The sequence below is a fragment of the Saccostrea echinata genome, unplaced genomic scaffold, assembly GCF_033153115.1.
Source record: "Saccostrea echinata isolate AGI-Se365-2 ecotype Australia unplaced genomic scaffold, CSIRO_AGI_Sech_v1 ptg000033l, whole genome shotgun sequence".
Classification (NCBI taxonomy): Eukaryota; Metazoa; Mollusca; class Bivalvia; order Ostreida; family Ostreidae; genus Saccostrea; species Saccostrea echinata.
This window is the reverse complement of record NW_026889782.1, coordinates 28,280,449-28,306,297: the sequence shown is the minus strand read 5'-3', so window position 1 is coordinate 28,306,297 and position 25,849 is coordinate 28,280,449. Positions and strand designations below refer to the sequence as shown.

Genomic DNA, 25,849 nt, shown 5'->3' with positions numbered 1-25,849 from the left:
ATGAAAAATTCTTGAGAGGGATGTTAAACAACAAACAAACAAAAACAAAAAAAACACATGAGGAAAATGTAGATCAGGTCAAGTATCTGAAGTAAATCTGTTAATGTGCTTTAATCCATGCAAGTTTGTCCAGGTAGAGCTTAGGAATGAACCTTGCTCCTTAAATTTTAACTGGGATGACAATGCTAGGTATATAGTAAGAACTCATCTAGACTGTCCAGAAAAGCTAAAAAATATTTAGCAATTTCCTCCTTGCATGATTTAAAAAAATCTGCAATCTAACATTATTTCAAAAAAAATTTCAACACATTATCTAATTTTCAACAAATTCAATGCACTATGAGACGATTTAACATTTCTTAACCACATACACTGTACTTAAAGTGCAATATACATGCATTATACTGTATGTTAAATCTTTACAGTTTTCTTCAAGTACTCTAATAGTATATGAAATATGAAGATTACCAACAGTGATCAAGCTTTAAAGTCCATTGAAATAATACATAATTAGAGCAGAGCAAACACAGACCTCTAAAAACACCAGGTGCAATGGAGGAGAAAGCATTTCCTGCCATGTGCTCCTTGACATGATTGGGCAAATGGAAAAATCCGCAAACAATTCAGTGTAAACAATTTTGATGAAAAACATTAGTCAACATTCAACTTAATGGTCGATTGAATTTGCTATAACAATTAATTTACACGTAAGTGTACACACATGTATGCATACTAGATGAATTATTTCACAATATCCAAAATTGGACAATAATAGTTTCTAATCTAGCTAGACAACAGGAAATTTTCGTTATTACTTAAATTACATGAAACTATTGAAGTCTGTGAGCTACAAATTATATCTAAAAATTATACACATTTTAACAAGTGTTTACAGTTCAGTGTATTTATTATACACAAATGATGACTTGGTAATTATGACATACTGGTAAAGTCCACAGATTGACTTCCAGATTTCAGCTCAAAGGCTTGAAGATTTTTAGTGGCTCTTTCATCATTTTTTTTTTCACTGAATATTTTCATTTTTATTTTCAAGACACTGTTTTTGTTGAGGTCTTTTAGCAGTTTGATGCAATCCAAGAACTCCAAGGGCAATTTAAGAACTCCTGAATTTCTTTCTTACCTGGAAAAAATAAAAATTTAAAAGTTTAAAATATATTCAACTTACATGAAGAAAACTAGTGATAATGTAATAGACCTTTCAGATGTTCCAAAGCATCTACATGTATCTAATTAAAAAATATAAAGTTTGAAGTATTTAGAGTCACCTGTGTTCTGAACAAGGGATATGTGTATTTGACAGACAGATGAATGAATAGACTGATCACTATAGAGCACCTTAGTCTTTTTTCAATAATCTTTATATTAGTGAAAATCAAATAGGAACTAGAGTGTTTCAAGGAATGTATATGTCACCTGCTAGGTATCGTCATTAAAGAGGTAAATAAATCTAAGAGTGGTCAGCTATTAATTTAATACTAGCATGGAGGTTCATGCATTTGCCTGCAAGGAAAAAAAAAGGATCCAAAAGTAAAAGACTGGGATAGAATCTGGCAATCAAAGAAAATATGGTTCCCCAGTCCTCAAATGAATAATTTAATTGAAATTATGAGGAATAACTATTTATCATTTTATTAATACACATGTAGGTGCTTCCAACAATCCTCGGAGGAAAGGAATTTCAGACTGTCTTTACTTTAATTGTCACTTTGTCAGTCAACACGATTCATTGTGGAATACTGATCCCAATGTATTTTCATAGTATTTAAATGTAAGTTTGTGTGGTAACTGAATTTCATACAGTTTCAAAGTATAGTATCATGAGCTCAAAAACATATATAAATGCTAATTATCAAAACCCTGCCTCTCAAAATTTTGGAGATATAAGGTGTGACAGACGGACAGACAGACACCAGGTAAAGTGATCTCTAAGTGTCGTTCTGCTCTGCAGTTGACAAAAAAATGAAAGTTAGTCAATTTTTGACCATGTATATCACTTCAGTGATGAAAGGAATGCTGAAGTGGTAAGTCTATCCTAATTATTTGAAAATACGGCAACCCCATTGGTCAGAATATAATACATATGCTATCCAGCCTTAATTTCATTGGCATAAAGCAGCACAAAACACGATTTGATTGGATGGTGCAACTTGTTTTTCTAGGGGGCGCTGTTGCAACCCTGGAAAAGGAAACAGGACTGGGGCTTGCCCCTAGGGGGTACTTACTGACCGGAAGTAAGCAAACAACAGAAATAGTAATACACTAGAAATATGTCCATAGGACATGTATGCCCGCCGAGTGTATAGTAATGCAACATGAAATTTTGTGTTAGTGTATGAAGTTTGATGAGAATATCTTGAAAATTTTCTTTAAAATTGAAATTGAAATCTAAAAAAAATGGACATAGATGATAAATTCTCACCAAATTATGTATAGATGCATAGCCTTAGATATCAATATTTTTAAACCATGCAAAATGCAAATTGAAGGAAAGTGAGGTCAAGGTCACAGGAAAGGTCAAAAGTTTTTGAAATAGTTGAATAGGTCTTACTAATTATATATGTATCAGCATATTAAGTTTGATAAAAAATATCTTGAATGATTTCTTTAAAACTGAGCTAGTCACAAGCGTGGCGCCATGGTTAGAGCGTCTGCTCTAGAGTCACGAAGTAAGGAGTTGATCCTTATGTCGCAGGTTTGAATCCCACTGTGGGACATGGAGACCAGTCCTTCGGATGAGACCTTATAAACCAAGGTCCCATGTCACAGTAGGTGCTGGCATGAAAAAGACCCCTCACTGCTCAATGGCCATGAGTGCAGAGTATAGGACAGAATTTGCAGCTTTCCACTGGCAAGTGGTGGTGTCTCCATAAGAGTGTAAAATTCTCGAGAGGGACTGCAGATTACCTGTAATGATTGACCAAAATCCCTACTAGGCTTTAAACTCTTCATTCTTGACCTGTATTTCGTCAAATAAGATTTTTCCAGTTAATTAAGGTAAAATTACTAATTGTTAAAACTGTAAATAATTTTTTTTTTTTTTTTTTTTTTTTACCTGAGCCAGATTTTTACTTTTCTTAAAAGTGTCTGTATTTGACTGTTGGTTCCACCTATCTCAAAAAAAATGATCTGTAAAAGTAAATGTTAGAAATCATAATCTGTTCTCTATCTACTATAATCATGAGAAAAGGTGTTGAAAATTAACAGATGGAGATAAAATCAGCAGTCATATTAAAGGCTTTTTTCAATAATCAATTTATTAGTGAAAATCATAAAAGTATTAGGCAAAAAGGAAAAATAAATGTTGTCATTAATTAACCTTGCATATCTCTACAATTTTCTGATAAGAAAATTATACCCGATAGATGCAATATAATCACCCTTTGCCTGCCCCTAAATTAAATTATGAAATTTTGATAGATTTTGATCTAGTAAGCAATTATTTAAAAAAAAGGTTCTTTTAGAGGTGCCTAGGGTCGAAATTCATAGAAAAAAAAAACTACAAAAAACGTGAAAACCTATTTCTATCATACTGGTTTATATTTATTACAAATGTCCTCATAGTCAGCATAGCCCAGAACGATAGACCGCAGACTCTCACCATGAATATTTTTAGTGTCCTGGTTCAAAACCATTTGTTGGCACATTTTTATTTTTTCAAACTTTTTACCTGACGGTATAAACACTAAAGAACGAGTGCACTTATGGGCCTCGGTAAAATGTGAAAAAATGAAGGATTAAATTAAGCATAATTTTCCATCTCAGATCATTAATTGATATCTAAACCATAAAATTCAACAAATTTTATCGCTGAAATTCTTGAATATACAAAGAGCAAAGCCATACAATGTGGTAGGGGTCAGCCGACATTCGTGATTTTCTATAGTAAATCGAGGATGGTCATTCATTTCAAAGCTTTTGTTTATTGTCAGCCTAACATTGTACAAACTTGTGCGATTGACAAAAAATGCATTATACATTTAGAAAACTTGTGTGAAAGTAGGAAATTTGTACATGATTAGGCTTGTACTTAAAATATTAAAAATGTATGAAAAGTTCAATGTTTTTCCTATAACAAGCAAGAGGTATTTACCTGTATGACCTATGTTGAACCCACCCATGGAATAAATTATTTAAAATACTGGTAGTCACGTGAGTTCTACCCAGGTAAACATTCCTCAAAGATGCTCACTGTAAAACATAACCATGTTTTGTATCATTATATCGAAGTCAAGCCGCATAGAGAAGTTTGTATGTATTTGGTTTTAGGAACACGGGATGGTTAGGAGAGTTTAGTGTCGTTAAAATGTCATCATAAATAAAAGTGTCAAACATTTTTAACATTCATGCACTACAATGGTACTGGTATTGAAAGCCACCTAAATACACTTTTTTTCATTTTAAAATTTAAAGGAACTAATGTTAATACTTATTGTATTATTTCAAATGCAAGCATGCAAATTTCTTAGTTTGATCACTAATGAATACAGGTATCTATACAACTTCATTCAATTTTTTTCTCGGGTAAAATAGCACAAGAAGTATCATTCGGCAAACACGCCTGTCAATGATCCACCATCAGATTGTTCAAGTGTCTGATTTAAATGTCTCCTCCCCTTGATTTAAATAAAGGAAACTCAAAATAGGTTCGGTACGACTTTTCCGGATTTGGGGCATCTATAGGCATTTAAAAAACTTCATTTGTTTCAAATCCATGCTGATTTAGGTGATGTTTTAATGTGATTTTAATTAGAAATGTCCACTTGTGTTTAACTATTACCAAAAGAGAACAATTTGGTAATACATTCTAAAGTAATATGGCACTGAAAAAGGGCCCATTAAGCATTGCTTAAGTGCACTTGTCCTTTGATTTTTTAATACAGGCTTTTGCATTTTACTTAATATATTTTCTTCCTTAAATGCATGTTTGGTGTTGATATAAAAGACATCTATGGAAATGCAGATCATAAATTCTCTTTAACTAAACGCAATCAACCGGAACTAAACCTCATTGTAAGCACTCTTTGTTCGAGGACATGAATCATTCACTTTGTGTTACTCGATACTGCAGGTGTCATGAATATAATGACGTGTAATAGTACTGTTGTGCCAGTGGGAGAGATACTGTTCTATGCAGAGTAGATGCAGTTCATTCCTCAGGAAAAATGTGTGCATTGGCGATATGTTATGCTAAAAATGCATGAGGGTTTTCAGATAAGAAAAGAATGTGGTAAGGTCAGTTAAGGTTTTATGTCCCATTGCCATTACTCAGTCAGACATCAAGAATGACCCTCAAACAAAGGATGTATCAATCTGTAAATGCTGAGGTAGGATCACATGAACACACAGTTGAGTAGAATGAAATATATCGAGATAACAATCAGTATTCAAGCTCAAAAGCCCATCAAAAAATACAAAATAGGAGCAGAGCAAATACGGACCTCCAAAACATCAGAGGTGGGGTCAGGTGCCATGGAGGAGTGAGCATCCCCTGCAGACCAGTCACACCCGCTGTGACGTGCTCCTTGTCACAACTGGGAAACAATAGAAAAATCCATACACAATTCAGTGTGTAAATAATGGCCTAACAGTAAGTATGAAAAACGTCAGTCAGCATTTTACTTAATGATAAATTGTATTTGCTGACAAGGTCATTGTATCGACCATAGAACTTACAAAATGATGACTTTAAACAAGACTGCTGATATTCTTGTTTCAGCAATTTGTTTGTCAATAACTTACCTCCTTTTAAAAATTGTTCATACATAGAAGATGCTCTTGCGTATCGAATCAACTGAGAGATATAAACCCCATATGCAGGTGATGAAGGTATATTGCTGAATAAGTAAGGGAAGTTGACGATTGAAAAGTTAAAGTCATCGCGTTTATCATAAAGGTCGGTTGTTAGATTACCATTAATGTAGAACTAAAGCAATACATGAGAAACAAGAAACTACACACATGTGACCTAAAGTCAGTGACCGGAACATATATCGGTAAGCTTTTTCTAAAGACTGAAACCAATATTGGTCCTATAGGTCATCTCATATTTTTCACTAGAAGTGTTCCTTTGATATACTATATTTTACTTAATTTCTATAGACTTACTATATCCTGAAAAAAAAAAAAGGAAAACAGGAACTACCTGTTTAAATGACCCCGACCACCGAGGTTAATCTAAAGTTTGTCCCTGCCTACCTGAAAAACAGACTGCCTCGGGCAGTCAGTAATTTCCAACTCTGGTTATGAGATGCTAAATGTTTAATATTTACAATTAAATGCTTATATTTACATTTTTAAATTCATGATAGATTGAGAAAGTCGATAAAATCATTTCTATATTATGTCTGTATACTGTATAGGGGGAAAATAACTCGCGGTGTTAATATTCGCTATATTTACGGTGTGAATAAATCCGTGAATTCAAGAAACAGTGAATAAGTTTTCAATAACCTACATGTTATATTTGGAAATTTGAGCACAGACTACGATAGGTAAATATACGTGCAGTGCATTTCAGTAATTACGAGTAGTACTTGTCATTCAATTATTTTAATTATCATGCTTGACATTAATTTAGATCACCCAGCAGATAATAACCTGTACTTGTAAAAAAAAAAAAAACTGTTTTAATAGCCAACGCTACATGTTTCATCAATCAAAACACTAGGGTCATGGGTTTTGAATACCCGTACGTAACTATGTTACGACATGTATTTGTTACCTGCATTATCATGTTTTTATCAACATTTTGGTTTTAAAAAACCATTCAAATAACTATCGAACTTGCTGATTTATATATAAATCTACCATTGTTCGTGAAGTGAATACATAACGCTGATTAATGCCTTCTAGCTATGCTATGGATTAAACAGATATAGACATTGAAGGGAGGTACATGTAACCTTAGTTATATACCGATTCCGCGAATTCAACAAACCGCGATCGTTTCAGAGGAGAGAAAAACATGAAAATTACAACCCCTGAAATTAATCCCCTATACAGTACTTCAACCGAGAAATTAGTTGAAACTGGTTCCAGAAAAGAAGCTGAAAATGTTCAATAGTTTACAGACAATACTTGACACATGATGACTGAACAAGAACAGATAGCAATAAGGAATTTAAATTACTCAGATGAATTATAACCTGTTCAATCTTAGATCCATCTTTTTTCTAATACGAGGGTTGATCCAAAAGTTCATGGAATTTAATCATTTCTAAAATTTTATTGTGATTTGATGAAAGCAAACAATAGGCATATTTATAATATAGAGTCATTATGCAACAATACTGGAAAATTTCACCACGTTCCAATTACCAATAAGGTCACATGAGCTTTCTGAACACTGATAGTTGTAAAATGCGGGGGAGACTTCGGCGTAACGTCAAGTTAAGTATGTCATGTCATGTTATAGGAGCATCTCACCCTCATGTTCAATTCAACTAAGTAATTCTACAGAATATTCTGCCTTTTTCTCCTTTTTTCTCTCAAGAAAAGCCTGGGTATCCACCAATCGACTTATCTTTATATTACACTCATATTTCAAAAATACTCCCCATCTTTCCATATGATGTTCCAATTGCAGTAGCAAAGTCAAGCATAGTACGTCAGCGGTCAACATCCATCAACCCTTAATTTGTCTACGAGAAAAACAGACCCTCCAAAAGCAGCCACACCTTTAATCAACCTCCTTGGAAGTTCTATTGTTCTTAAATTTCTCACACCACTGGAAAATTACTTACTAAATGCATTTTTCTCCAGCCTGTATCAGTAGTATACCCCTTTAAGTCAGAGTGTTCCTAAGATTTTAACAAAACTTATAACTTGACTGAAATGCGACGTTCTCTAACAATTAAAAGATGAACAAGAAATCATCAACTAATAATCTAAATATCAAGTTAAATCAGTAAAACTCTCACAGACAGGTATATTAGTGGTCAAGCAATCGTAATAATGACAAAATTCTCATTTTATTTGCCACTTAGCGCAGGTTTTTTCTTATATCACGTATTAAGAATTAAAATGATAATGAACGAGTAAATGTCTCCCCTGCATTTTAAAACATCCTTTGCTATGGCAACTGCCATAGAGTAACTATCATTAATATTTAAAATATTTTTTTATTAAAAAAATTCAACAAGTGTCTATACTCTTATTTGTAATTTTCAACCACTTTCACTAATAAATAAATAAAATAAGAAGAAATTCCATGAACTTTCGGATCAATCCTCGTACATGTCAGTCATTAAATTTATATAATATACAGTATGCATAAGGGAGACCAAATGTATTATTACTGCATTAAGGAGACCAACCACTATCCATATGTAAATCAGTATTCAACCACTTTCACTAATAAAAAAATAAAATATGAAGAAATTTCATGAGCATTTGGATCAACCCTCGTACATGTCAGTCATTAAATTTACATAAAATACAGTATGCATAAGGGAGACCAAATGTATTATTACTGCATTAAGGAGACCAACTACTCTCTACATGTAAATCAGTATTCAACCGCTTTCACTAATAAATAAAAAAAATATGAAGAAATTAGTGATGAGACATCAGTTAATTTTCATAATTGATCATCGGTTGGAATCGGTGACTGCTTCTGATGCGATTTCACCGATTATAATCGGATTTCTTCATAGTTTTGTATACAAAAAGCAGACTATTACAATAATTTCATTTATTTCTTTAACATGAATATATAAAATACATAATATATTATTTTCTTTGTTGTTTTGCTTCTTTTACACTTTCTAGACCTAAAAATATTTACAGTGGACACTCAACATGGCTGCCTAGCGGCAGAAAACGAACTTCAAAAAGTTGTGGGGGGAATTGATCACTCTATATTTAAGGTAAATGTTGACTAAGTTGCATATTTTATATCTCGAATAAAAGATACAATTAATATTTTTTGAATAAAAAGAATCAGCTGATTGATCAAACCAAAGAGCAAACACAGATTTGGCAGAAAAAAAATTCACCCGGGGGTAAATTGAATGGGTCGGTCGGGTTATTACAGGAAACAAAAATAATTTTTTTTAGGCCCTATATATGCATCTTCGATTCTTAATCACCTCTGCTTCGTGCTAGTTGGCTAGTATCAGATGCAGATGCCATTTTCTTTCATTAAGAAGAAATAAATTTTAAACCAGAAATGGATAATTCCGGAATGTATTGTATTAGAAGTATGTTTCCGATGATCGATTATGAAAAACTATAATCGATCATCGGAATCGGTAGCATTTTTTTGTCGACAATCGATGTTTTCTGATTATTGGTACAACACTAGAAGAAATTCCACGAACTTTTGGATCAACCCTCGTACATGTCAGTCATTAAATCTATATGATATACAGTATTAATAAGGGAGACCAAATGTATTATTACTGCATTAAGGAGACCAACTACTATCCACATGTAAATCAGTATTCAACCTCTTTCACTAATAAATAAATAAAATATGAAGAAATTCCATGAACTTTTGGATCAACCCTCGTACATGTCAGTCATTAAATTTATATAATATACAGTATGCATAAGGGAGACCAAATGTATTATTACTGCATTAAGGAGACCAACTACTCTCCACATGTAAATCAGAATTCAAAACTTGAGATTTTAATACCCTAATAATTTACATGTTTAGTTACATGAACTAAATCTATTTACCTTTGTCATAACGCAAGAACTGTTTTACATTCAGCCAACTTTAACATTCCACATGCATACAGTGTATGCCATGCATTAGGAAGACCAGATGCATTATTTCAACATTAAAGAAACCAACTACAATGGAACAATTAGACAGTATTCCAAAATGTTCATTCCAATACCATAGTAATTTCCCTTAATTTGTTTGTATTTAGATGACTTAAATCAATTTATCTCAGCCAGAATTGGAACAAAAAAACTAATCATAAAAGTGGCCAAACACATGAACAGACAGATGGACATGATGATTCCTATGCTTATATACACCCAAAGTTGCCAAAGTAGAGCAGATGCAGTGGTTAGAGCGTCTACTCTAGAGTCGCGGAGAAAGAAGCTGATCCTTACATCGCGAGTTTGAATCCTACTGTGGGACGTGGAGACCCGTTCTTCAGATGAGACAGAGGTATTAACCGAGGTCCCGTGTCGCAGTAGGTGCTGGTACGATAAAGATCCCTCACTGCTCAATGGCCGTAAGTGCTGAGTATAGGACAAAATTTTGCAGCTCTCCACCGACAAGTGATGGCGTCTCCATATGAGTGAAAAATTCTCAAGAGGGACATTAAACAACAAACACTATACACCCAAAACTTTGTTTGCAGAAGATTTTGTGATACATGCTTTACAAGTATACATATTGTTCATAAGGGAATAAAAATGCTATAATATATCATTAAGGAAAGCAGCTGAAATTAAATGTGCACTTCTAATTGAACTAAACAAAATTACCCTTTGTCAGAATGTAGATTTATAAACGGGAAGGCTGTTTTTCTTCATTTTTTCCATGTCAGCTTCAGACTGTTCTTGAAAAAATCTGGCATACACCCTGTAAAAGTGAACAGTGCAGATAATAAAGAGCTTCTAAATAAACTGCATAATATTTAAATGATCCACTTAAAAGGGATAACAAATGCATTTAACTCCATCAAGGAGACCAACTGATATCCATATATATATATAAATCAGTACATGTATTTTAATTGTGATATTTTAATATCCTAGTAATTTACATGTTTAGTTTCATGAAATAAATCTATTTACCTTTGTCCAATGACCAATGAGCACAAGCACTGATTTTTCCTCTTTTTTCTAACGGAATCACCAGGGCCAGTCTGCGGTCCATATGATTCTGGCATATGTACACTCTGTAAAATGCATATTTATACCATGTACAGGCATATGAACAATATTTCTATACTACATACATGCATCATTAAACTTAATAATCTTTTTTTTCCAAAATTCATTATTCATAGTGTTTTGCTGTTAGCAAAATTCAACAAAAACTATACCGTATATATACTTGCCTATAAGGTGGTCCACCTATAAGTCAGTTGTATTTTTTGAGGTTATTTTGGAGGGATTTGCTATTGACCCGCTTATAAATCGGTACAACTTTTTGCCAGAATCAATTGACAATTTCAAATCAATGCTCTGATGTTTTAACCTGGTTTCAAAATACTAATTTTTTTATGACTCACCTATAAGCTGGACATAGAGTATATACAGTACCTGCATTATACATGCATTAGGAAGACCAAATGCATTATTGCAATATTAAAGAGATCATTGTGGCAAATGAAATCAATGTATGAATTGTATTCAAAACTGCGGGTGTACTAATTTGTCTGAAGTATATCATGATATAATGTGATACACAAAGACTTTAACAGGATATGTACATATACCCACATGCCTAAATGTAACAACAGGAATTATCGTTCTACAATAATTTATTGAAATTGCCAATATGAATAAACAAAAGCAAACTTTGTTTCAATTGTATGAACTTTAAGTTTTCTTTTTACACCACGGTCAGATAATCTAACTATCCCCCCTGGTTGGCTACCGGGTCCTTCGTTAGACTGCCTTATCGGACATGATATTTACTGAAGATTTGATTTTTGGTACTGACTTTTATACTCAAAATAATGTCTTTAATTGTTTAATTTCTTGAGTTCAATATCACTTTGATGTGTTCAGTGTTTACTTTGATATGTAATGATGTGTATAAGCGTGTATTTTCGATAATTTAAATTTCTAGTACAGTAATCGTCCCCAAGCCGCTGTTTCATTATCGTGTCATAGTATCTCTGAGAGTGCATTTTATTAACACCTCCAAATCACCTGGCCTGCGTAATTAAATTTAACTACCAAAAACAACAGCTTAGGACTAATAAGGTGTGATTATCAGCAATGGTCCCATGAAGCCTGTGCTAGACCTAACGGAAACGTTCAACAGACCATAAAATTAGCATAATGGGATTATTGTGTACTAAGGTGTGAATTCAGCGAGGCAAGAATTTGTTGGACTTCGAGATAACGCATGTGTTTATAGCACTTGGGACCGTAAATCTACTTCGAGATAAGCGAGGTATTCGAGATTTCCGTGTTCAAGATACCGGGGTTTTTTAAAATCATAAATATAATAAAAACGGCCGGGACCGTTGATTCACTTCGAGATATCCGTGGTCGAAAACCATACCGGTGTTCGAGATTCCGAAGTTTACCTGTATATCGATACATATCTAGATTAATGAATATATCGTATCAAAAACAAGAGGCCCATGGGCCACAACGCTCACCTGAGCACATTGGCTAGGAAAAAGCACAAATCACTTCAGTATTGAAAAGTTTAAAGGGGAGGGGGCTTGGATTTTGAACTACCTGAGGATGCTGCCATATCAATATAACAAATGGCTTTACTGTTCTTGAGCAGAAGATTTTTAAAGATTTTTTTCCTATATATTCCCTTGTTAGAAATTTGATCCCCCATTGTGGACCCTCCCTACCCCCCCCTCCCCCCCCCATCATTTGAACAAACTTGAATCTACACTACCTGAGGATGCTTCCATATCAATATGACTAAACATGGCTTTTCTGTTGATGAAAAGATTTTTTCCTATATATTCCTATGTAAAAGTTTGATCCCACATTGTGGCCCCACCCTACCCCTGGGGTTTATGATTTGAACAAACTTGAATCTACACTACCTGAAGATGCTTCCATATCAATATGACAAAACATGGCTTTGCTATTCCTGAGAAAAAGATTTTTCAAGTTTTTTCCCCTATATATTCCTATGGAAAACCATGATCCCCCATTGTGGCCACACCCTACCCCCAGGGGTCATGATTTGAACACAAACTTGAATCTACACTACCTGAGGAAGCTTCCATATCAATATGACAAAACATGGCTTTGCTGTTCCTGAGGAGAAGATTTTTCAAGTTTTTTTCCCTATATATTCTTATGTAAAACTTTGATCCCCCATTGTGGCCCCACCCTACCCCCAGGGGTCATGATTTCAAAAAACTTGAATCTACACTACCTGAGGAAGTTTCCATATCAGTATGACAAAACATGACTTTGCTGTTCTTGAGAAGAATATTTTTGAAGTTTTTTCCTATGTATTCCTATGTAAAACTTTGATCCTCAATTCTGGCACCACCATAACCCTGGGGGTCATGATTTGAACAAAGTTAAATCTACACTATCTGAGAATGCTTCCATATCAATATGACTTAACAAGGCTTTGCTGTTCTTGAGAAGAAGATTTTTCAATTTTTTTTTCTGTATATTCCTATGTAAAACTTTGATCGCCCCTTGTGGCCCCACCCTACCCCGAGGGGTCATGATTTGATACAAACTTGAATCTTCACTACCTGAGGATGAATCCACATCAATATGACTAATTGTGACTTTGTTGTTCTTGAGAAGAAGATTTTTCAAGATTTTTTTCTACATATTTCTATGTAAAATTTTGATCCCCCATTGTGGCCCCACCCTACCCCTGGGGGTCATGATTTGTACAAAATTTAATCTACACTACCTGAGAATGATTCCATATCAATATGACTAATTGTGGCTTTGTTGTTCTTGAGAGAAAGGTTTTTAAAGATTTTTTTCTATAAATTCCTATGTAAAATTTTGATCCCCCATTATGCCCCCCCCCCCCCCGGGGTCATGATTTTGTACAAACTTGAATCTACACTACCTGAGGATGCTTCCATATAAATTATCACTAATTGTGGCTTTGTTGTTTTTAAGAAAAACAATTTCAAGATTTGTCCTACATATTTCTATGTAAAACTTTGATCCCCCATTGTGGCCCCACCCTACCCCTGGGGGTCATGATTTGAACAAACTTGAATCTGCACTACCTGAGGATAATTCCATATCAATATGCCTAATTGTGGCTTTGTTGTTCTTGAGAAAAAGATTTTTAAAGATTTTTCTATATATTCCTATGTAAAACTTTGATCCCGCCTTGTGGCCCCATCCTACCCCTGGGGGTCATGATTTGAACAAACTTGAATCTACACTACCTGAGGATGATTCCATATCAATATGACTAATCGTGGCTTTGTTGTTCTTGAGGAGAAGATTTTTAAAGATTTATTCCTATATATTCCTATGTAAAACTTTGATCCCCCATTGTGGCTCCACCCTACCCCAGGGGGTCATGATTTGAACAAACCTGAATCTACACTATGTAATGAAGGTCTCACCTAAGTTTCAACTTTTACAGCCCAGTGGTTCTTGAGAAGAAGATTTTTAAAAGATACATGTACTACTAAATTTTCACTAATTCTTAATTATCTCCCCTTGAAAGAGGGTGTGGCCCTTCATTTGAACAAACTTGAATCCCCTTTACCCAAGGATGCTTTGTGGCAAGATTGGTTGAAATTGGCCCAGTGGTTCTTGAGAAGAAGATGAAAATGTGAAAAGTTTACAACAACAACAACAAAGACGACAACGACGACAGACAACGGACAAATTTTGATCAGAAAAGCTCACTTGAGCCTTTGGCTCAGGTGAGCTAAAAATAACTTAATTCCAATACATTTTGGGCAGGCAGTTTTTTTATGTAATTCTGTGAAAAACTTGGGAATTTCAATCACCAAAGATTATATTTACTGGTAACTGTTTTGAATTAAAACTGATCAAAAATGACATAATCATTAAGGAGGTAGCACATCTTAAATGATTATTACAAAATCATAAAAATACATAGACAACTTTACTTAACATGTTGATTTTACAGTCAAGAAAAGTTTGAATTTGAAGTGTAATTTTTAAAGACGGTGAGACAAAAAATTAAAAATGAGTAAAAAACAATTATTATTTTTATAAAATTCATGCATAATGATTTATAAGACTTTTTTGACAGAATTGTTAAAGAATTCAATATATTGCATATCGCATTAAAAAATGTCTTTCTTTTTTTTTTTTTGCTCAACACACAGCCCTAGCAAAAATGATATACAACAAGGACTTTGATTGGATTATTAACATTCATTCGATTGATCATAATTATTAACTGTTATTGCACTTTCATTTTCAAAATGTTGTTAGGTACATTGTTTGTTCACTCTTTTGCATTGATATTATAATTTATAAAAGAGTATTTTAGCAGAAAAAATTATCAATTTACCTTTCTTGGAATAAAGACATGTTGACCCTTGAGCTGAGATTTTCTCTCTTTCCATAGATTTGTTACACTGGGGTCCACATGATTCTAGCAGAGACCCTGTAAAAAAGGACTTAACTATGGAAAAGCATGAAGAATATATGCCTATTATACATATCTTAAATTCTAATGAAAACAATGTTTTTTAATTAAGATTCATATATTTCTAATGATTGACATAATACAAATTCAAAATAAAATATGCATGTCTATATTATACACTGTACCTTAAGCAGACCAATTGCATTATTACATCCTTCAGGAGACCAACTTAAATCAATGTTTGAGAACTACTTGTGAGAACAATAAATTTGTCTACTTTACAGTACTAAATGTACATGGAATCTATAGGATGATGTTACTTTAATTGACCTGCCTTAGTTCAACGCAGTAATCTAACAAAGAAATTGAGCCAAAACAACATTTTAAGACTTTTTGAACAGTGCATGTTCCTATCATTTCAAAACCATTACTAGTAAAAATGCTAACACAGGAAAATGATGACAATTAATTAATATTGTACTTTCAGGTATATTAGATGAATTAATCTGATTCGTCAAGAAACATTTGTTAAAAAGCACTATTATCCGCTGAATAATGAAGCCACGCCCAGTGTCACAACAGTCAACATTGCTTAACGACGGGTGATATTCCAAAAAATAGTGACTGCGCAGATTTATGCACTCAAGGTTCACTATTATTTGTATTTGTATAAAACATTCAGTAGAATATAATAAATATTGCATGTAGTTGAGTGTAATATTGAAAATTTTCACCCCTCGAAAACCAAATACGTCAAAAAGGGGATGGGTTTCTTTTCCAACTTCTACATAGTTTTGCCCCTGCAAAAACTGGTATAGACCTTGGAAATGTTTAAACGGGCTAAGAGAAATCAAATGCATCAAGAGTACTTAATTGTTTTAACCCAAGTTACATGCCAAAAAAGATTCAGAGAGACGTCACATAAAGTTAATGTTGATTTGAACTGAAGTTAGGGTGTCAAAAGTCATTCACATCCAAAAGTGACATTGATCATGTGTGGTAGATAATAAACTCCTATGAGCTAAATATGCTGCCATAATCAAGTGAGGATCTTTCCCTAATCCTATATATAAATCCATTTACAACATTATATGCACTTAAGCAGCTGTTTATGACATTGTAAAATTATATAAACAAGACCGGTTTATATAATTTATATCAATTTATATAATTTTATCAAGATAAGTGTATGGGGTAGAGGGAGCAGACATTGAGAATCAATGTTGTCGGACCTCATGAAACTAAACTAACAGTCTTCCAAATAACCCGGGAGTCCAATGCCAGGGACCTGTTAAATTTGCAGCCGGGCATGTAAAAATTGCCAAATTACATGTCCGAAGAGGGCATATGTGAATCTTCTTTCATCATACGATCTTTACTTGCCATTTATTCTGTCCTACCCCCATTATTCACTTAAACGTTGCTATATGTAATGTCGATGGATTGCCTGTCTACATTCTCAATACGACCTGTCAAATGATTGTCAATCTGATCATTGAAGTGTTTAGTTTAACCTATTTGTTTTCTCGAAGTTGCTTGCTAAATTACGAGATGTTCATCAATGCCACATACTGTGGCACTACAGTCATGATCCCATTTCTGAAATTCAGTTCAGCTAAACCGGCCAACAAATGACCAGCATGCAACTCAAAAGTTATTTATGAACAAAAACACTTTAGAAAATGGCAATCACAGACCATGGTTGGTTTACGACGCTGAAAAAATTAATATAAAACCTTTATATCTAATGGGTTTTTTTGTTGCACAATACTGGTAAATGTAAGAATTTTGAGTAGGACATGTACAAATTTGAATGGGCTGGGTAAAAATGATAGGTCTACATTCGGGCATGTGCTGAAAAAGAATTGTTGTGAAGACTGAACTAAAGCGACAGCGCCAGGTGATCATATAAAGTCCCCTTTATTACATAATAATTTTGCAAATTATCAACACATCAAGCTAAAATTTCCAACATATCTTAACGGTGAGAATTTTTATTTTTTAAGTTGAAACCTCGTGACATGTGAAAAAAATGAAATTTGTATCCCATCTAAAGTCTTAAAATGTATCAAGGTAATTTTCGATACAAATTTGCGATTGGGGTTATAAATGAAGGATAAAACCAGAGACCTCGGAATGGAATACTCGGAAGTCTCTGGTTTTATTCTACCCCCAACTGGAAGATGTATCCCATCTAAAGTCTTAAAATGTATCGAGGTAATTTTCGTGGAATAAATGAGTGCTTTACAATAAAGAGACTCGACCAGAGACATCTGAAACGATTTATTTGACAAGAAAAAAGTCTCTTGAAGCGAACGATGTCATTTTAAAGTAGGTTAATGATTGATAATGATACATGAACAAAATATGAGCTTGAAGCGGGGGTGCCTGAAATTGAGTTAGATACCTTGTAGTAAAAATAAGTAGGGGTGCACCGTATATGAAACAAGTGCCTGTGATTGATAGTCTGAAATTTCTCTTCACCTAAATATTAAAAGCTTGCAGTGATCGCTATAAATCTATACAACAGTCAAGTTACATACGGTAAACTAACATAAAAACAAGATTACAACAGTCATGATTACAGAAGGTATATTTTGAAGACTCTAGGTCAGTAGGTGAATGTAAACAGGTAAACACACGTGGGACAGTCACCGCAAATATGAACCACAAAACGACTTATAACATTAAAATGTAAATATTCATCTGCACACAGATTTTTGCATAATAATAATAATTTTTAAAAAGTGTAAATTAAAATATAAAATAAACAAACCTCAAACCTTGTAACAAGGCTTGTTTCCCTACAATCTTATTCTGGTTCTCTGTCACTGAAAATGCAGGGAACCAGGCTGCGTTATTAACTCGTACACAGATTTGTTGATACGAATAAACCTATAAACATATATACGAAATAAAATATTATCATAAAAAATGAAGAATTTCAAATTGCTTGAAAAATTATCTTTATGTAGTTTATAATAAATGGTTGTAATTGTTTATTAATTTCTATCTATCCATTAAAATTTGATGCGTATATCAGCTTAATATGTATCCGTCTGAACAATTATTGTTATTACACTCCCTGTCACATCTTCATAGTTAAGCCTGTAAACATGGTAAGTAGGAATCAATTTCAGTTGAAGGGGACCAAAACCAAACATTTTTCAGTTTCATTTGGTGGGGAGGGGGGGTATAAATTTTATCTCTGTCACTGAACTGCTGAAAATAATGAAGGGAACTAGGCTGCGACAATGATTTGTTGACTGAATTAAAATACGAAATAAATTATCATACATACGAAATAAAATAATTTCATGAAAAAATGAAGAATTTCCAATTGCTTGAAAAAAAGAAGCTTTTCATGTATGTGATTTACAATAAATGGTTGTACTTTTATATTTTCTATATATCCATTAAAATTTCACAGTATCAGTATTTCACTATTTGTAAACATTAACAATAATATTAAATAAATGTTACACTCACTGTGGCTTTGACTGAGTTACTGTCACATCTTCATAATTAAACGAGAATATTCCCTTCCGTAAATATTGCTATATACACCTGAACTGTTACCAATTAATCTTTCTTTGGTGAAAGAAAACCTCAGGGATGGAGAATAGGCCCGTACGTAATTTAGTTGGGGGGGGGGGGTGAGCACAACCAAACAACATTTTTCAGTTTCAGGTTGGGGGAGGCTACAAACCAAAAATTTTTTAATATGCAAAAGAAAAATACATTATCAGAGGTTATTATTGAGGGGGCCCAAAAGCAAAAGAAAAATAGATCATCAGAGGTTATTATTGAGGGGGCCCAAGCATAAAGGAGCAATGTTTTCTATAGTGTACCTAAATTTCAGCAAAATTACAGGGGGCCTCCCCCCCCCCCCCCGTTCCTTCAGCCATGTATTGTATCAAATCTGCTTCACCCTGATTCAGATTTTTTTACAGCATATATTATATTCTATTAGCAGAGGACCATATTATATTAATAAACAATTATTAAATTACAGCTATTTTTTTCCTACAGGGTCTGTTTCATTTATACTATATCATGATGATCATGTCCTGCATGATGTTTACAGAAAGTTTAATTTAAATTTTTAAGCTCGAAATAGCTGCGTCAACTTGCGAGACTATTTTTTCAACGTTTGGCCTAATCTTTAAATATTTAATTTGTTTGTGGACTTCCATAAAAGAATTAAAAAATATAGGGGCCTATCATTTAACTTTATTTCGAATTTCCTTCAGGATTTTATATACCGAACTATAGTCTAACGATTATTTAAAATCATACTTTTTCTCTTGAAAGCTAAATTACTAGGAAAAAAACAAACAAACGAATGTTTGTCTTGTGTATTCTTAATTACAACTTATTACTGTATCATTTTAGTTACTTACCCAAATTTCTCAACATCCATGGTGTTCAGAGGTCATTTTCTGAAAACTGAAGGGGCATTCCGATGGCATTCGGAACAAATGACGGAAAGCACTTGCTAAGAATTCAAAACATGGTTCATAAATTTACAATATTTTTCCTTTTTAGGTTTTTAACATAAAACATGGAAAACTAAGTTAAAGAAACACTCATTTGAACAAATCAAAAGCGGAAAAAATATATATGCTAGAATTTTTGTTTAATTGCGTGTTTTTCATGGTCTCCAAAATGCAGAAAAATTATCCTTTGAAATTATACGTAGGTTATAAATTCTTTTCTTTTTTAGGGAAGATGATAGAAATTAAACAAATTTTGAATGTTAAATAACAGAGTTAAAGATTAATAATATTTAATGGCAGACTGTTTATTTATCTATAAAAAGACATTTGCAATACTGATGAGGTCAAAATAATAGGGAGACCGAAAAAGGTCGCCTTAATCCAGTGGTCTCCCTAAGCCAGAAAATATATCCTCCTTGGTCTCCTAAAGCCATATGTCATATATATATATATATATATATATATATATATATATATATATATATATATATATATATATATATAATGATTATTTTATAAAGATGTATAAAGTACATGGTTACTGTCTTGAAATATAAGCGATATTTGGGCGAGGGTAAGAAAACGTGATAGAGGGCGAGGCTTGCCGAGCCCTCTATCACGTTTTCGACCCGAGCCCAAATATCGCTTATATTTCAAGACAGTCTCCATGTATTTTGTTTATCCTGCAACAAATTTTTACAGGACCTCCAAAAAGACCTGTTTTAAACCGATTTAGGTACATCTCTGCAGTTGAAATTAAGACGCCATGGCGTAAACATTGCAATATTCATGACGTAACAATGCTTTTAGAACGTTGCAATACGTGCACGAGGCTTTATTAGGGCATTGACCGAATAAAGCCTTGATTTATTAGGTTACCTTTATTAGGTCAATACAAGGGGTAGTTGCAGGATAAATTAATATATTATCAGACTCAACCAATATATCATATATATTATATATTATAATTATATATATATTATTATATATATAATAATACATATATTATATATTATAATTAATAGTTTATTAATAACTAATAAATATTAATAATTATTATATTATTATAATTATTATAATTAATATAAATTTTTCATACATAAATAATAATATAATATATAATATAATATAATATAAAATAAAATATAAATAATATAATATTAATATAATTAATAATTATTATGTATATTATTAAAATTCAAAATGATTTTGAATTTGGTTGCATGTAAATCGATAAAGAAGAAGAAAGCTTTTTAAATGATAAAAGATAATGATCCAACATACGTATTTGATTGTATGTTGCCATTAATTAATTATGCTCCTTTGAAAGAGCATGTGGCCCTTTATTAAAACAAACCTGAATTCCTTTTCCTAAGGATGCTTTAAGATTTGACTCAAATGAACATAATTAGAGCCGCATTGGCCACAACGGTCAACTTAATCTCCTTGGTCCTGCAGTTCTTTAATGAAAGATTTTGAAGTGGTTATTTCCTCTAAATTATTTCCATGAAATATTTTGACTCCATATTAGCATCTTAGCTCTAAAGGATTATGATTTAAACATACTTAAATCCATACACACTGTGATGCTTGTGGCCATACATTATCCCCGGGGAAAGTGGGCATTATTTATACAAACTTCAATCTACATCATCTGAGTAGATTTATACTTTACTATAAATATCCCTGTATAATACTTTGACTTCCTATTACTAAACCAACCTTCATTTCGGGGCAATGATTTAAACAACCTTGAATCAACACTACTTTATAATACTTGATAGATTGATTGTATGTGGTTATACGTCCCGTTCGAGAATTTTTCACTCATATAGAGAGTCACCTTATACCGGTGAAGGGCTTCATATTTAGACCTTTACTCGGCACTCAGGGCCACTGAGCAGTGAGGGTTCTTTATCGTGCCAACGCCTACCGTGACACGGGGCCTCGGCTTTCATCCGAAGGACCCGCAACTTTCACTTCAAAGTGCCGAGCGCTTGGCGAAGGAACAGTTGCTACCTATTTTTTATCGACTTAGGTCAGTCGCCGCCGTGATTCGAACACAATACCTTCCGATCACGGAGCGAGCGCTCTACCGACTGAGCTACCATGATGTTTAATAATGCTTGAAAATTAATTTGACTTTTCATAACTTGAGGATTTTTGAGAAGAATTATTTACTGATATATTTCTAAGTTAACTTTTGATTTCCTGTTGTGGCTCTCCTCCACCCCCTGGCACCATGCTTTGAAAAAACGTGAATCTACACCACCTAAGAATTCTTGTATATGGATATGAAAAATCATGGTTTTGTTGTTCTTGAGAAGATTTAAAATTATATTTCCTTAAATATATTCCGATGTAAAACTTTGATTTCCTATTGTGACCCCCTCCCTACCTATGGAGTCCACGATTTGAACAAACTTGAATCTCACTATGTCAAGAAGCTTTTTTGTAAGTTTCTTTTTCTCTGGTCCAGTGGTTCTTGAGGAGATTTCTAAAAGATGGCACCCAAGTTTCACTTTTCTTAATTATCTCTAATTAGAAAAGAGGTTGGCTCTTAATTTGCAAAATTTGAATTCGCCTTACCCAGGGACGCCTTGTGGCAATTGTGGTTGAAATTGGCTCAGTAGCTCTGAAGAAGAAGTCGAAAATGTTTATTTACAGAAGGAAAGTGATTGATGCCGAAAATGTGATCAGAAAGACTCCCTTGAGCTTTCAGCAGAGCTACAATGTTATATGCGTAATTTAGTTTAATATTTCATTTGCATTATATTTATTTTGAAATCATATTGACGATACTAAAAATTTGGTAATGTCTGATAATACATACACTACGAATAATACCTTGTAGGCATTATTGAACATTCAAAATTGAACTCTGAATATAATATAAACAGTTTTTTGGTCGCATAAATGAATAGCTATGACAGACAATAAGAAATTCCTGCATGATCAAATATGCCCCCTGATACAGATTCTGTAACAGTTAACACATTTATGCTCTGAAATATAGTTTTAGTTCTTAACTTTGAAACCTACAAGATTCTTTTTAATTATCACATGCCATTCTGCTTTGTATATAAAAAGTGAATCCAGAATTGCCATTTTTACCATCGGTCAGCTTCACTCTAACAAAAAATACTATACTAAACTATAGTTAACTTTAATATACTATAGTTAACTATAGTAAATCAAAGTTTCAAAGTTATCACTATAGTAAATCAAAGTTTTCAAAGTGATCACTATAGTGTCATAGTGGTGAACACTATAGTGTCAAAGTTATCACTATAGTAAATCAAAGTTTTCAAAGTTTTCAATATAGTAAATCAAAGTTTTCACCATAGTAAATCAGTTTTCATAGTGATCACTATAGTAAATCAAAGTGTCAAAGTTATCACTATAGTTAACTATAGTTTTCATAGTGTCAAAGTTATCACTATAGTTAACTAAAGTTAACTATAGTAAACTATAGTAAACTATAGTACTTTTTTGTTAGGGCAAATACCTCAACATTTTATTTATATGCTATGAATTAATAAAACTGTCATCAAAGTTGCAAAATATCTTATAATACACACAATAAGAATGATATGCAATTCTCAAATTGAACTTCTAATTGATTTTATGAACAAAAATAAAATAATTTATGACAACACGATTAAATATAACTTTTTTATTGTGTTTATTTCATACTGTTTATTCAACCTAAGCATATAGAGTTTAAGCGTACTTAATTGCCGGAAATAAAATATGACTCAATGCGAGTCAATTTTAGCTGTCAGCCGCAGTTAACTCTGCAACATTCTGTATACCTCGGAATGCGCGCTTTTAATTTTTTTTTTGTACATGTCGTCCTGGGTTTTTCCAGGGGTATGCATCGTTCGTGGTATTCTTTGATTTGGCTTCTCGCTGTAAAGACGATTTAAATCCCACCCACCGACCTCCCTCATTTTTTGCCAGAAACTCTAGATGCTTTTGATCTTAGGTGGTAACATTATTTATCCCCACCTTTGCGAATCTATGTCATTTATTCAATAATATCAAATGATGCATTTTCCAAATGCTAATTATATACTATTCAATAATTTGAGTAAAGTGCTTTTGTGAATAAATGACCTTTTCACACAATATGGGTCTTACCCTAACAAAAAAATACTATAGTTAACTATAGTTTACTATAGTTAACTATAGTTAACTATAGTGATAACTTTGACACTATGAAAACTTTGATTTACTATAGTGATAACTTTGACACTTTGATTTACTATAGTGATAACTTTGACACTTTGGTTTACTAAAGTGAAAACTATGAAAACTTTTGATTTACTATAGTGATCACTACCAAAACTTTGATTTACTATGGTGAAAACTTTGATTTACTATAGTGATAACTTTGAAAACTTTGATTTACTATAGTGATAACTTTGACACTTTGATTCACTATAGTTAACTATAGTTAACTATAGTAAACTATAGTTAACTATAGTATTTTTTGTTAGGGTATGTCTATTTTACGCAAAACAAGCTCGGACTCTGGCTGTTTATGGTGTAGAAGTGCATTGGTTGGCATAAAATGTTTTTACAAAAACGATTTTACTCTTGAAAGCATCAAAAGATTGAAATGGCGTTGAGGCTTGAGAACCCTCTTTTTATTCTTCATATTCTCCTGGATCATCAGATATCATCAGTATTTTTTAAAAGAACATCATATGAAATAAAGTGTACAATACCAGAAAATAAAGAATGAAATACGTACACCATCATGCATGATGAAAAAAATGTAACCAATTAAAATTAGATTATTGAGTACAGAAATGAAAAATATCAATAAAAAAAATGAAGAGAATTAGATAATATGTAATATGTAAAAAACTTGAAATTACAACAAATAAAATTACAACAATCCGTGAACATGTGTGTTCATCCTAGAATATGTCGCATCCTGAATCTTGTGATATGGTATTTGTTGTAACGAATATTGAAACGACTGTAGAGATCCTACATAGTCCCCAAAGATGTGTTGGCAGATACCCAGTATTTGCCATGAAATATCTCTAAGATGAGAAGGTACAGAAACCCCGCCATCATAGAGCAGCAGAGTCTGTAGATCCTGTAGAGATTGTTGTGACCTGACTGTGTCACCCAGTCTCTGGTAATTCAGTACATACAACATGTGTAACACCACTAGAGGTGGGATATATAAATTAAATTCTCCATTCTTGTTACTGATGTTCTGCTCCAAAACTAGTTCATCAATGTAAGTGAGGTCATTGTCTAACACAATATCTTTCACTAAGGCTCTCCTGATTTTTTTGCCAAGAGACACCACTTTCATGCAGTTTATATATGCATATCTATATTTGCATGATCATGGTATATCATGTAAGGCAATGACATTCTATACTGTGCTTTCTGTAAACAAGTGAGTGAATGTTCATACCTATGAGTTTTATAGAAGAACATGGCAAGGTACATAATGTCGGATGCATAACCAAATGTACACGACCGTTTCAGTAATGCAGATACCTTATTAGTTTTGTAGTAAACCTTATTTTGATGTTTATATGGATATATATTATCATGTAGCATAAAGGCAGCTTTTCGTAATACAACTGATGTTCTACATTGTAATGTAACTGTCTGATAGGGCGATAACTTTCTCATAATCATTCTCTCTATTTGTTTCATACAAACAACGAATTCCTCAATGCAATCAATAGGTATGTTAAATGATGGTAATTCTCCAAATAAGCTTATTTCTAACTTGGTGGTAGATATGATACTACTCTCGTCTGTGCATACTCTCAACGTTCTGTTTAATAAAGACTTACTGAGGTAAGGTCTCAAGGTTTGGCTTAATAGTAAACATGGTATACCCTTACGATACAAATCATGCAACTGACTGAACAGTGAAGCTTGAACAGAACCGATGACTTTCATTCGGAACATATTGTTTTGTGGAATAAAAAAGTTTGGACATTCTCCAATATGTACCCAGTGTATTAATAATTTAAAGCATTCCCAAAAACAAGACAATAAGTTATCAGGCGTCCAAGTTAAGGAAGTATTATTTTGAATAACCCAAAAT

At 33.0% G+C, this 25,849-nt stretch overlaps 1 long non-coding RNA gene across 1 annotated transcript; it reads right to left on the bottom strand.

Annotated features, from left to right (window-relative positions):
* Positions 1 to 430: 430 nt before the first annotated feature.
* LOC133198822 (uncharacterized) lies at positions 431 to 18,214 on the bottom strand. Its single transcript, XR_009722605.1, has 5 exons — positions 18,036 to 18,214; positions 15,182 to 15,277; positions 10,786 to 10,889; positions 10,474 to 10,570; positions 431 to 1,141 (listed from the first exon to the last, which is right to left on the bottom strand). It is a non-coding gene; the product is annotated as an uncharacterized LOC133198822 (long non-coding RNA).
* Positions 18,215 to 25,849: the final 7,635 nt, after the last annotated feature.